A 13,849-nucleotide genomic window follows, 5' to 3' on the forward strand; every position below is an offset into this window, starting at 1 on the left:
TGGAAAGAGGACACAGAGGGCTACTACAGATCACAATTTCATAACTTAAAGATACAAAAGTACAGAGTTACAGTCGTTTCAAGATCGAGATCCTAAAATCAAGAAAAAGCAAGATGAGGAAGTTTGATGGCAAGGACCCGGTAAATTGGATACTTCAGATGGAGCAATATTTTGATCTACATGGTGTACCACTGTTACAAAAGGTATGTATTGCATCTTCATATTTAGAACCGGATCAATTTTTATGGTATGAAGGGCTTTGTTCTCGTAAACAACTTGTTATGTGGTCAATTTTCACGGAGGAAATGATAGCACATTATGAGGATACGAAGAGCAACACCTTCTTTAGAGCAACACCACAACAATTGGAAAGAGTAAAAGGGCTTTGTGACATAATGGAAATCAAAATTATGGAAACCAGGAAGCATACCCCTCACAACTATAAGGATGGAAGTGTTGTTTCTCCTAGCCTTCCACAACCTACAAGGGTTACACCACAACAATTGGAAGAAAAAAGAGAAAAAGGGCTTTGTTACAATTGTGATAGCAAATGCACTAAAGGTAATAAGTGTGCTGAGAAGAAAATATTTTACATAGAATATAAAGAGGAGGAAGAAAAGGATCAAGAAACATCAAAAGAAGAAGATATACGCCAGGACCCCACCCCCGAGAAAGAAGAAATGAATCAGACGATATCTTGTAAAGCATTGGCAAGAATTATCACTCCTCAAACTCTCAAGATAGAAGGACATATCGAGAAGAAAAAGGTACAAGAAGTGAAAGATCACATCGAGAAAGAAGAAATGAATCCAACCATATCTTGTAATTCATTAGTCGAAATTACCACTCCTCAAACTATCAAGATAGAAGGACATATCAAGAAGAAAAATGTTCAAGAAGTGAAAGATCACATCGAGCATCAAGAAATGAATCCAGCCATATCTTGTAAAGGATTGGAAGAAATTCCCACTCCTCAAACTCTATAGATAGAAGGACATATCAAGCAGAAAAAGGTTCAAGTAGTGAAAGATCACATCGAGCATCAACAACAAGTTCTCCAACTTTTAAAGGATAATGCCACTTCGGTGCAAAATCAAATGAAACAACAAGTAGATCAACATTGTAGTGAAAAATGTTTTGATGTAGGTGATTGGGTATTTTTACTGCTACATCTCAAGCAAGCTATTTATGAGAAGGAAATGTTGGCAATACTACATGCACTTAAAAAATGGCGACCTTAGCGAATGGGAATACTCTTCAAGGATGAGGATGTGGAAGCATTGTTTTGTGTTATTTCTATTATCCAACTAGATTGGATAAATGAAGCAAGGGATGAATGGAAGAAGGACGAAGAAGTATGGCCACTTATTCAAAAGTTACAAAAGATCCCAATTCAAACAATATTGCCAGAAATTGAAGAGGAAGGAGAAATCATATTGGAACCTGGAGCAGTCACAGAAACAAGAACCCGACAGCTACGAATTCGATCAATTTCAGAGTATCTCATCAAGTGGAAGAACTTAACCGCTGAAGATTCCACATGGAAGGACAAGAATTTTATATATAAGCATCAAGAACTACTCAAGCGTTGAGGACAACGCTTTTTGAAGGAGAGGGGCATGTTAGGCCCCTATACTACTAGTGTAACCCCTTATTTTTATTAGTACAACCCACTTATTATATTGATGTACCCATGTAGTGCCCATATTGTTACTATTGTGCCCCATAGAAGCCCACTATTGTTATTATTGTGCCCTTACATTATTATTGTTATGTCGGCTATGATTATGTTATGACCCCTTAGACTCCTATATATAGAAATGAGGTCTTTTCATTTGTATCATCGAAGAAATGTTCATTTATGTAATGTAAAGGAGGTTGCCCCCTCGAAGAGGCTGAATTCTAAGGCGTTGATCTATCTTTTCTATCTTTTCTTGAGCTGGTTTCATAACATATCATTCTAAAAAAAGCACATGGATGTCAAATATCATTGGATATGCCAAGTGATAGATGATGGGATGTTGCAGTTGGAAAAAATACATAGTTGAGATAATCTAGCTAATATGTTAACAAATATTTTGCCAAGGCATAAGAAAGAGTTTTGGAAAACCTTCATTGGACCAATGCAAACATGATGAAAGGAATCTTGAGAAAGGATTAGTAGCAAGGAGAGCCAATAATAAAACATCATAAATGTGTGGTGCATGGTGTAGAGATTTATTTAGTGGGAAAAATAGTATATCATTCTAAAACAAAGCACATGGATGTCATATATCATTGGATCTACCAAGTGTTAGATGATGGACTAGTATAGTTAGAAAAAATACACACTTAAAATAATCTAGATAATATGTTAACAAAGATTTTGCCAAGGCATAAACAAGGGTTTTGCAAAACCTTCATTGGACCAGTGAAAACATGATGAAAGGAATCTTGAGAAAGGATTAGTAGCAAGGAGAGCCAAGAATAAAACAACACAAATATGCGATGCATTGTGATAGTTATAGGGTCATTTATTTACTTGAAAAAATAACATATCATTCTAAAACAGAGCACTTGGATGTCAAATATCATTGGATATGCCAAGTGCTAGATGATGGGATGTTGCAGTTGGCAAAAATACATACTTGAGATAATCTAGCTAATATGTTAACAAATAGTTTGCCAAGGCATAAGCAAGAGTTTTGGAAAACCTTCATTGTACCAATGCAAACATGATGAAAGGAATCTTGAGAAAGGATTAGTAGCAAGGAGAGCCAATAATAAAACATCATAAATATGTGATGCATTGTATAGAGATTTATTTAGTGGGGAAAATAGCATATCATTCTAAAACAAAGCACATGGATGTCAGATATCATTGGATCTGCCAAGTGTTAGATGATGGTCTGCTACACTTGGAAAAAATACATACTTAAAATAATCTAGATAATATGTTAACAAATATTTTGCCAAGGCATAAACAAGGGTTTTGCAAAACCTTCATTAGACCAATGCAAACATGATGAAAGGAATCTTGAGAAACTATTAGTACCAAGGAGAGCCAAGAATAAAACAACACAAATATGTGATGCATTGTGACAATTAGAGAGTCATTTATTTAGTGAAAAAATAGCATATCATTCTAAAACAAAGCACATGGATATCAAATATGATTCGATATGCCTTACTGCACTTGGAAAAAATGCATGCTTAAGATAATCTAGCTAATATGTTAACAAAGATTTTGTCAAAGCATAAGCAAGAGTTTTGCAAAACCTTCATTGGACAATGCAAACATGATAAAAGGAATCTTGAGAAAAGATTAATAGCAAGTAGATAAAAACAATAGCAAAATATCCACTCAAGCTTCTATTTGACCTCAAGTGAGAGATTGTTATCTGAGACTAAATCATATATATATATGAATGACTTATTCAAGTTTTTAAAATATTACATAAAAAGACAATAAATCATCTTTTTTAAGCATGTGTAATTGACAATAAACTTATAAAAACTATCGATCATTTCCCTTTACTTGAGTTGAAACTTAAAAAAAATATTAATCATTTCTCTTTTTTAATGTTTAATTATTCATAGTTTTCAAAACTGTTGTCATTTACTTTATCTTATTTTAAATTTGTTTTATCCGCTATTATTTTATTATAATACCAAAACCTAACATTTACTTCTTTATTTTATTTTTATATCTCTCAACCAAAATTTGAACAAGTATAATTTTTTTTATATCTATTCATAAAGATTCTGTATTAATCTTATATTTTATTCGTCTGCATGATTAGCTTAAAATGATTGATTACCAGCTTGCCAACTTTACATAATATTATCTGAGATTAAAAAATGTTTTATTTGCTAACAAACAAATCTTACATTCGCGTAATTCACATGTGACAATAGGATCCACAAATAAATAAATAAATTACAAGGTGCCAAACTGGCATTAGATTCTAATCAGGCAAAGCGTCAAATCATGTATGTATTCTCATTGTTGGAGATTAGAGATTTGAATAATTTGGCAAATTTGGGTACGTGAGTGGGAGAAAGAAAATCTGTTGTCATCAAAGTCGCCATAATAATATTATTGAGTGCCATCAATAATATTATCATTAGGTGATACATCACGGCCATGAAGAATAAACATGCCATCTTCATGAGACTTACATAAACACAGGGAAGGAAAAGAAAATTGGAACATTGTTAGAGATTAAAAAATATATATATCTTATAAATTTTAGAGTGAAGTTGTGCGCGTTAATTAATTTTTAAAATGTTATGAGATGAAAGATTATGTCATCTATGTTATATTAAGAGGGTTGAAAATGAGAAATACTTTCTCTGTTATGGAATGAAAGAGTAAGTTATCTATGTTATACTAAGAGGGTTGAAGGTTGAAAATGAGAAATACTTTCTCTTAGATTGTCCACCTTTTACTCACATCCATTGCAAATTTCAAATATTTGTAATACCACCAACTTTCTTGACTTGTTTGGAAATTTTCAAACATAGAAATAAAATATTAAATAATCTTAATTCATCTCTTACCTTTTAAAATCCAACAAACCATATTGATCTTAATAGACTCTAATCATTGTTATTAATTATTAAAAAAATCATTGTATAATTAATTATATAACAATTATAATAATATTAATTATCAATTATTTATATAAAATAGAGATTATGAATATTTTATATTAAAAGGATTTATTATATAAATCTTTATGTAACCATTATAATAACATTAATCATTAATTATTTATATAAAATAGAGATTATGAATATTTTATATTAAAAGGATTTATTAAATAAATATTTATGTAACCATTTTTTTTTTCCACAGAAAAAATTCCAACCTTTTGATTAATAAAAAGGGTTTACATAAAGGAGTATGTAAAGAAGACACCGAGCCAGAAACGCCATCATAGGCGCAGCTCAACAAAACAAACAGTCTCTGAAAGAGACCCGATGTAGGAGTGGAGAAACTCCCATGGCACTCAAAGGACAGGTGAGCAGCATCCTATCACCCACGACGAAATAAGCCAACGCATGGACAGCAGCGAAAGAGCCATCGCATGGACTGCGCAGATCCATAATAGAAATCCACAAAGGAAAAACGCTAATGAAAAACTGAAAACTCTGCCCGGGCATCCACAGAATGGGAAATCAGCCCAAGAAAGACAGCAGAGTATAAAAAAGAGAGCGAGGAGAAATGGAAAAAAAAAAAGACGACAACATACAAGATATATACAGGAACAGAGGAAGCGTGAAGGAGGATTAATCAAAAACAGGTTGATCAACAGTCCGAACAGACCCGTTGTCAACCTCTGAAACAGACCACAGCCCCATCTCATGCGCTACTCCTTCCTTAGAAAGACGATCCGCTTCTGAATTTCTTTCCCGATAAATATGGCTAAGAGAAATCTCCACAAAACGATTCCTGAGCCGGGAGACATCTTTAAACAGAGGAAGCAGAAGAAGATTATGACAGCGATGAGTCCCTTTGAACCATTTAACCACATTCATGGAATCCCCAAAAATCTGAACTTTTCGCACATCTCGGAGGATAAGCCAACTGAGGAGAAGATGAAAGGCCTTTAATTCGGCAAAATTATTTGAACCCTGTCCCAGACCTACTGAAGCTTTAAGAATCTTTACTTCTGAGAAATGTATGATCAATCCAGCCCCACAGCGTCCATTATTATCCGATGCCCCATCAAAATAAGCCCACGGCATGGAAAGACTTATGATTTCTTGACAAACAGCTCTGGAGGGATTTGGAGCTTGAGGAATGGGGATGCTTTCATAGATGGCCGCACCCTCAGCTGCAAGCCTTCTTATAGGAAAAAAGGCGTCCTTGAAGATGGCATGGTTCCTGGCCAGCCATGTCCCCCAAGTAATGATTAAAGGGATGGATCTTTCCCTTTCGTTTAAAGAAGAAAACCACCAGCTCTGCCAGGCCTCTAGGAGACCCTGCCCTTCCCATCGATGAGGCATATTTATGTAACCATTATAATAACATTAATTATCAATTATTTATATAAAACCAGAAAAATATTAATATTTTATATTAAAAAATTTATTATATAAATTTGGATATAATTGTAATAAAACATGAAGATGAGTAATATTTTATATTGAAATAATTTATTATATTACAAGAAGATTTTTAATATTTTATATTAAAAGGATTTATTATATAAATTTCTACACAACAATTATTGGAATACTAATTATCAATTTTATAATTAATCATTTTTTTTATTGATTTCTTATAATGGATTTTTAATAAAATAATAATTTATTATTATTATTGTTGTTTTAGAGTATTTATTATAAAAGTATATTAAGATAGCTCATAAATTATCTATTTGTATTATACATCAAAAAATTAAAAGATATATTATATATTTATATTATATATCAAAAAATTAAAAAACATTTAGCAAAATATTATCAAAATGAAATATCATAATATAAACTAAAGATTTGAGAGAAAACATTAAAAAAGAGTTGCCAACTAAAGAAAAAGGCTCAATCAATTCTTTATTACACAAATCAAAAGAACGAGAAGTCATAAGAGGAAAAATTTGAACCAAAAACATTTATCAATTAAATAAAAATGATAGGTCTAGTTGAATTAAAAAAAGTGCTAGATGTAAAAGTCCAAACCATGTAGAAAGGAACCAACACAGATCAATCAATATAAAAAATCAAAAATATTTTACATGCAAATATTATATATGAATAACCACTAAAAAGCATTCTAAGATTAATGTTCCAAAAATAAGATGCAAAATACAACTATGTGTTATCATCATCCTAATAATAATAGTCATCATATTATTCAACAAACTAATCAAGGTTAAAATCAATATGAAAACTAATTGACACTCCTAGTATATTGAAATGAAGTTCAAATGTAGAATCTTATCATCCTTGAAATCATATAAGTAATTGCCACATAGTTTCCAAAGAATCATTTAAGGGTTGTCTATTCCTTTCACAAGACATCAATATGATCATTATAAGGTGAAATTTTCACCTAGGTTTCAAATATAAGAGAGGAATCCTAATTCAACGATAAAATTCCTTTAAGACTTGAGTTTCCCCACCAGGGTTGTTATTGAAACCTAACCTGCAATTTTGCCATAAAATTTGTCAAATCTTACAATGAGTGAGTGATATGCATCCATTGATCATTGATAGACTCAATTTTTCAGTTAAGTCTAGCAACTTTGGCTTCAAGTAGATTAATGTGGATCTACATTTCTTCTTATATTTCTTTATTTGTCTAAGAGCAAGTCTTCGCCATAAACTTTGTAGAAAATCAACAAACATGTGCAAACAAATGCTCTACTATTTTGATCCAAAATAGTGCACATGGTAAAATTAGTGCATCCACAACAACATATACAATGTATTTATCTTTTAATGATATGGAAAGATAAGTTTTAAATATCTAACTTAAATAACCCCTATGATGTCATCCAATAACATATACACCCATTGATGAGAGGAATAGGGGTTGTCTTTGGGATCCTAGAGGAACCTCAATTATTACGTATGCATGAGGCTTTGGTCATCTATTAAATAATATGGTTGAAGCATATTCACTCTTTCATGGGATATATCTATCTAAAGAATCATATATTAAATTTCTCTTACTTTTAGGGTTCTGATAAAAATAATTAAGATAATGATCAACAAGTCCACTCTCTTGAGGGACACATTGAAAAATATTATCACTAAGATCAAACAAGAAGCCAATTATTTTGGTAAAGTCTCATACTACCACATGAAGTGATTCTTAAACAAGGAAGCTAATCTTTGTGATAAACACACATCAAACCTTAATCTTGCAATAAATATCAACATCTCTTATCAAGGTAATGGAAAATCCTTTGGATAGGTGATCCAAGGAAACATACCATCCTTCATAGCTTGCAAAAGGGTTCATCGTTTGTGGAAATTGAATCCATATCCGTATTGTGGTATAAGATTTGTGAGATAATAGTGAGTTTAAGGCAAGACGTTTGGTGCATTTCAAGCTGGTTTAGTTGTGTGCTTAGCCATTTAGTGAGTTTTATGGCTCATTTTCAATGGTGCTTAGGTTTTGTTATTCTCTATATTCTCTCTCTCCATTCAGTAGGAATCCCTAATGGTAGGGTGTTCGGGTCGTGATGTTTTTCATGCTATGTTTTCTTGGCTCGTATTCGTAGTGGCATTTCATGTTATTATTTTTACCATTGACAATTTTCCATTGAAAAATATCAAGGAGACTCGAATGTTGTATGATTTTTGTATTTGAGTGTTGGTTTGGGTTTCCTAATTAGTAAATACAGTAAGTAAACAATGTTATATGTGGTAATTTACTTTGTTATAAATTTAATGTTTCCCACCAAAGGTGATATATCTAGCTTCTAGGCCTACTTAAGACCTAGTACTCTATTCATTTCTCTAACATATGGCTATGGTCATTTAGGAAAAGACAATGATAAAGTGGTAGATGTTATTATTTTGGAGCATTATTCAAAAAAGAACGTGTGCTCTGAATCTAGGTTGAGTATTGGAGAAATTTCATTATTCTTGGTTTTCTACAAAAGGGATTTGTCTCTTAAGCACAATGGATTTTTTATAAACAATACAAGCCCAAAGATTAGAAATTGTAAAATATTTGCTAATCTCCTCTTGGTTTTCTTGAATAGTAATCATGTTTTCCTTTTGTTTGTCCATACCTATTCTATTGTCTAGGATTGGTTAATATGGAGAATAGATATGTACATGATTGTAGAAGTTTCTTGGGACACCATGAACATCTCGTTTATGCCAACTAAAATGATCCTCTTGGTGTCTTCAAAAGTATTAGAGAATGAGCACACAAGCATCAGTTAACATCGTGATAGAATGAGCATTTTAGCGCATTAATGGAAAAGATTGATTTCCTAGAATAAAAATGCAATATGCTTTGCAACCTAGCACTCAATTTACAAAATGAATCTTGATCAATGGCCTCCAGTGGTAGGGAAATGGAAAAATAAATCTAGGTTGAATCTAAAAAGGAAGATATTATTCATCGATTGAGAGACCCAGTGGGGATAGAGAGATAAAGATTCCCCTAGGCTGATGAAGGACAAGAAGAAGAGGGTAGTGCTCCAATTTATCCTTAATTTTATGTTTTTCATAATATATGTTTATTACCCATTTTTGTAAAGAAAATCACTTATAGATCAACCTGGAACATGTATTTCATAGTATGTTTGAAGCATTTTATGGTAGTTTTGGATAAATGTTTATGTATGCAATACACAATATGAACCATAACTATGTAACTCATCACATGCCTTAGCTATAAACATTTGATTTAATATAAATTTGGTTCTAGTTAAAAAAAAGATGCACCTAACACAATCAATTGAGGTGAATTGACTTTGAATTTCCAGTAAAGAAAAATTTTATACAATAATTATATGAGTAATGTGAATATCGAATACTAACTAAAAACTATCTATCCACCAACTCTAAACTATGATGCAACCCTAAGGCTGCCACACCAATATACCTTATTAGGACTTAAATTCCCCTTAATGGCCCCTTTTTAAGCTTTAAACCTCCATGCCCTTTATATATATATATCGGAAGCGTTTTACATAGTTAAAACCCCAGAACCATACTCTTTCTTGGTAATATATTAAAATACACAGAAATGCTTGAAAAACCCCACTTTAAGCCTTTACCCGGACTTCAAAAACATTTTAACCGTGTGCATAACCCTATCGGTCCACACATCACCCCTTTTTCCATCGGCGCGCTTACCGTACGCAAATAGTCAATGCACCAAGCATTCGTGACCATTGATTTGGAGCACGAGATCTGACGGTCCAGATCAAATTGCCTTATCAGTGATCGGGGGTCTCAATGGTCAGCAACTATCGCCACTTTCCTTATCAGAGGTCTGATGCAATATCATATCACTATTGGTGATGGCAATAGCCTAGTTATAATATATAACTCCGCTCCTATGTGTCGATACGATTTGCGTCGGCAATCGCAATCGCAAAGGGTTTGGGGACAAGCTTCGGTCGTGCGCCAATACAACTGCGTGATGCAATAAATAAGCTAGACCTGATATGACTCAAAGCTTCAATGCATAATATTTCAAATCTGCCTACTTGACTCCACTAGTGGTTTTTCACGATTTCTCTGTGTAAATGGAATTTTCGCTCGCAGGTTCGAAACCATGCAAATAGGCTTTATCGACCCGTATCAACGATGATATTTCAAAAGCAAGTCCCAACTTCTATCAAACATATGATTAGGCGTTTACACATAACAAAACTAAGGAATATTCATTCAGTCGTATACATAGAATCTGAAAGCATACAAGGGTTTCCGCAGACCGATGATCAATTAAAAACACAGAAATCCTTCATTACTTCAACATAAAATGATTATAGAGTCTTGCTTTGGCCTATGATACCAATTCAAAGGACCTCTGTTTCATTTACAATCCACACACTATTCTACTCTCGCTCCACTCAAATCCTCTTCTAAATTCTTCCTCTCTGGCCTGATACTTCTGTTTAATGGCCTTTTTCCACTACGATGCCCGTAGGCTTACAATACTCTCGATCCTCTCCCTCTCTGTCTCACCTATCTCCTAACTCTGAATTATACAAGAAGACACAATTTATACAAATAAATGGATTCATGAACCAATTCTGGTTCAGAACCAGAAATCTCTCAACCTCTCCTAAAAAGTCTCTTCAAACCCACTCTTTTCTAAACCAATGCTAAATCAAGCTTTTAAAATTCCTCATATTCTATTCTAGCCAAATAAATCTAACTGTTTGGCCTGATCTCCACACAGGGAGGATCAATCAGCCACATAAACCCTTTTCTCATATTTTCCAATAAATAGACACTCTCATATATTTAAATAAATAAAATTAATTAAACTATTGTCTTCCAACCCCTTGTTAGTCACAACATGTGACCATGCTATCACATTGCTAACTAGGCCTGAATTCTTCTTCATCAAACTAACACTAGCTCAATTATCATACAAGGCACATAATTAAATTACACATATGTAAGGAAATAAGAATCATTTTGCATTCCATCTATTCATATGTCACAATATATACAAGTAACTAAGAATATAATATCAAGAATCACAATATATACAAGTAACTAAGAAGATAAATATCAAGAACCAAGATGATGACGCTCCCTTATGACCGTTGAGGTTCCACTCATAGTTTTTCACTTGAGTTTTTCATCTAGATCATGTAATACCCTAGTTTTAACACTTTGGTAATATTCATCTAGATTATGTACATAGTATGTGGTTATTTTTTGTACTGTTGAACTTTGTGTAATGAGTTTTTGATCTAGGTGGATTTTTATGGCCACCTACATATTCCACTGGGACCCCCGCCACTATCTCTTTCAATTTTTTAGTTTCCTTAATTGTAGCATAGTTTACTATTTTTGGCAGTTTTTCGGGTCCTGAACTTCCAAAGCCTTTTTGAGGCCCTAAACGAAGTTTTTTGGGAAAATTGGGGAAAATAGTGGCCATTGATTAGTTTTTCCCAGTCATAAGTTGTATTCCTCGGATATATCTTTGTAACAAGGTATTTTGCGCGTCAAACTGAGATCGTATGCCAAAGTTATGACCCCGGGAAGTTGATGTACAAATATACCCAAAGGAGGCCCATAATTTTGACGCTTCATCTCCTAGGGTTAGGTTTTTGGATGTTTAAGGTTTTCCATTATTTCTCAATAATAAATATTCCCCCTAGACTCACTGTAACACAGTTCATAGGCATGTATCTACCACATCTCTTCTCAGAGATACACTACCATCTCCCGAGCTAGTTTTATTTCCATTCTTTTTATAAACATATTTCAGTATTTTAGATTAATGAAATGAAGTGTTATTTATGTTGCATCTATTATTTATGGTTATATCCGTAATTTTTTGTGTTCCTATTTATGATCGTATCAGTTTTAACAATATCATTAATATGAAGCCTAAAACCAAAGCCCAAACACATAGACACATGCTTATGTACAAAGAAAGTATTATATAAAATTCTAAAACCACTAAAACATTGTGAAAGGTCAAAAAAGTACTATGAGCCAAGAACAATGAAAGCAATGGAATCCATTGGAACTAAAATCATTATATTAATGCTACCTTGCATGAGTCCACCATCTCTCCATATTTTTTCCATGTTTACTAAATAATTCACCTCTTTGTCACACATTCCTAGAAAATCTATTATGCACTTGAAGCAAGCATGTGGTCTAGCATAAGCCAGAAAGTATGTTAGCAGAAATTTTATTCATGAAAGCATTTCATTCCATTTTGGGTACAAACTGTGTTACCCATCTATATGATTTTCAAGTTTTTCCATTTTCAACATTTTTCACCAACAAATCCCATGACCTTAAGAGCAACGTGAGCCCATGGTAAGATAAGAGAATTTATAATACTACAATGAGAATATAATTTTATGGATATATGTAAGCAAAGAGATTGGGAAATTTAAAAACCTACCATCCTTGCACATGTATCTAGAATTAACCATATTGATCCAAGGTTTACCACTCCAAGAACCTAGAGGGCAATTGCGATATCAAATTCTTTTCTTTTCATTAGAGGAGATAAATTTCTTTATAGAATGCACAACAAAAATGGGAATTTTAGACAATATGGTGTTTATGCATGAAATGGAGAAATTCATGGCTAATTCAAGGCGAGGTGAGATACCTAGAGTTTTCAATGAGAGAAATTATGACTTGGGGAGTATTTCCCTAGCTAAATCTTCTCCACTATGGATTGGTGTTAATGGGAATAAGGTCCCAACATGTATACCTTCACTTTTTTGATCTCATTGTTAGGCTTATGGGTGGCATATACAAGAGATGTCTATGTTTGGGAGGTGAAGCACTCTTTTAAAGATGGTTTTCTTGACAAATGTATGAAAATATAAACTTGTTTGTGTTTTTTCTTGTGTGGATTATTTTTGTTATACATTTATGTCATTTAATTTCTTACTTATGTGAATGTTTTAAAAGTGAATGGTTTGTTGGATTGTAGTTATATTTAAAAGCATGTTTACTTAGCATTTCAATATGATTTCCTAATATGAAATATCATTTTTCATTTTTTTGCATATTGAATTTATCTAATGCTTGATGTTTTATTATTTAAAATCTAAGTGCTATTTATTAATTATTTTATGTAATAATTAATTATGGGCTTTTACTATTATGATCTTATGGTTATATGTTGTAAATTTTCTTTTGCAATTAAAACTATACATTCAATATGCATTAGAAATTTTTTGATTGCTTTCAAAAGCCAAAATTTGTTTATTGTTGACAATTTTGATTGGAAATTGAGAATGAAGTGTGATCTAAGTGCCACATTGACTAAGAGGGGTAGTTTCAAACAAGTTATATAATGGTATCAAAACATAGTTTTAGAGCTAAATCCCTAAGCCAAGTGAAAGGAATGGATTTAATATGATTCAAAGATATTTAAGTCTCAATGTGCAACTTATATATATATATATATATATATATATATATATATATATATATATATGGTTAAATGTGTATGAAATAGTGGTTGGCCTAATCCACATCTGTAATGGGGAGAATATGCATATGTAGCAATCAATATAGTCATTATTGAAGACGTAAACTTATGATTTGGATATATGAATGTACTTGGGTTATTTGTAGAAGGCTCTCCTAATATATAAGGAGATACATATCTATTATATATTTGGGAGTTTTGTTGCTTGAGTAATTTGATTTCTTATGCTATTTTATGTAA

This window comes from Pinus tabuliformis, chromosome 6, assembly GCF_031772625.1.
Source record: "Pinus tabuliformis cultivar Carrire ecotype Pingquan chromosome 6, CPIR1, whole genome shotgun sequence".
Taxonomy (NCBI): domain Eukaryota; kingdom Viridiplantae; phylum Streptophyta; class Pinopsida; order Pinales; family Pinaceae; genus Pinus; species Pinus tabuliformis.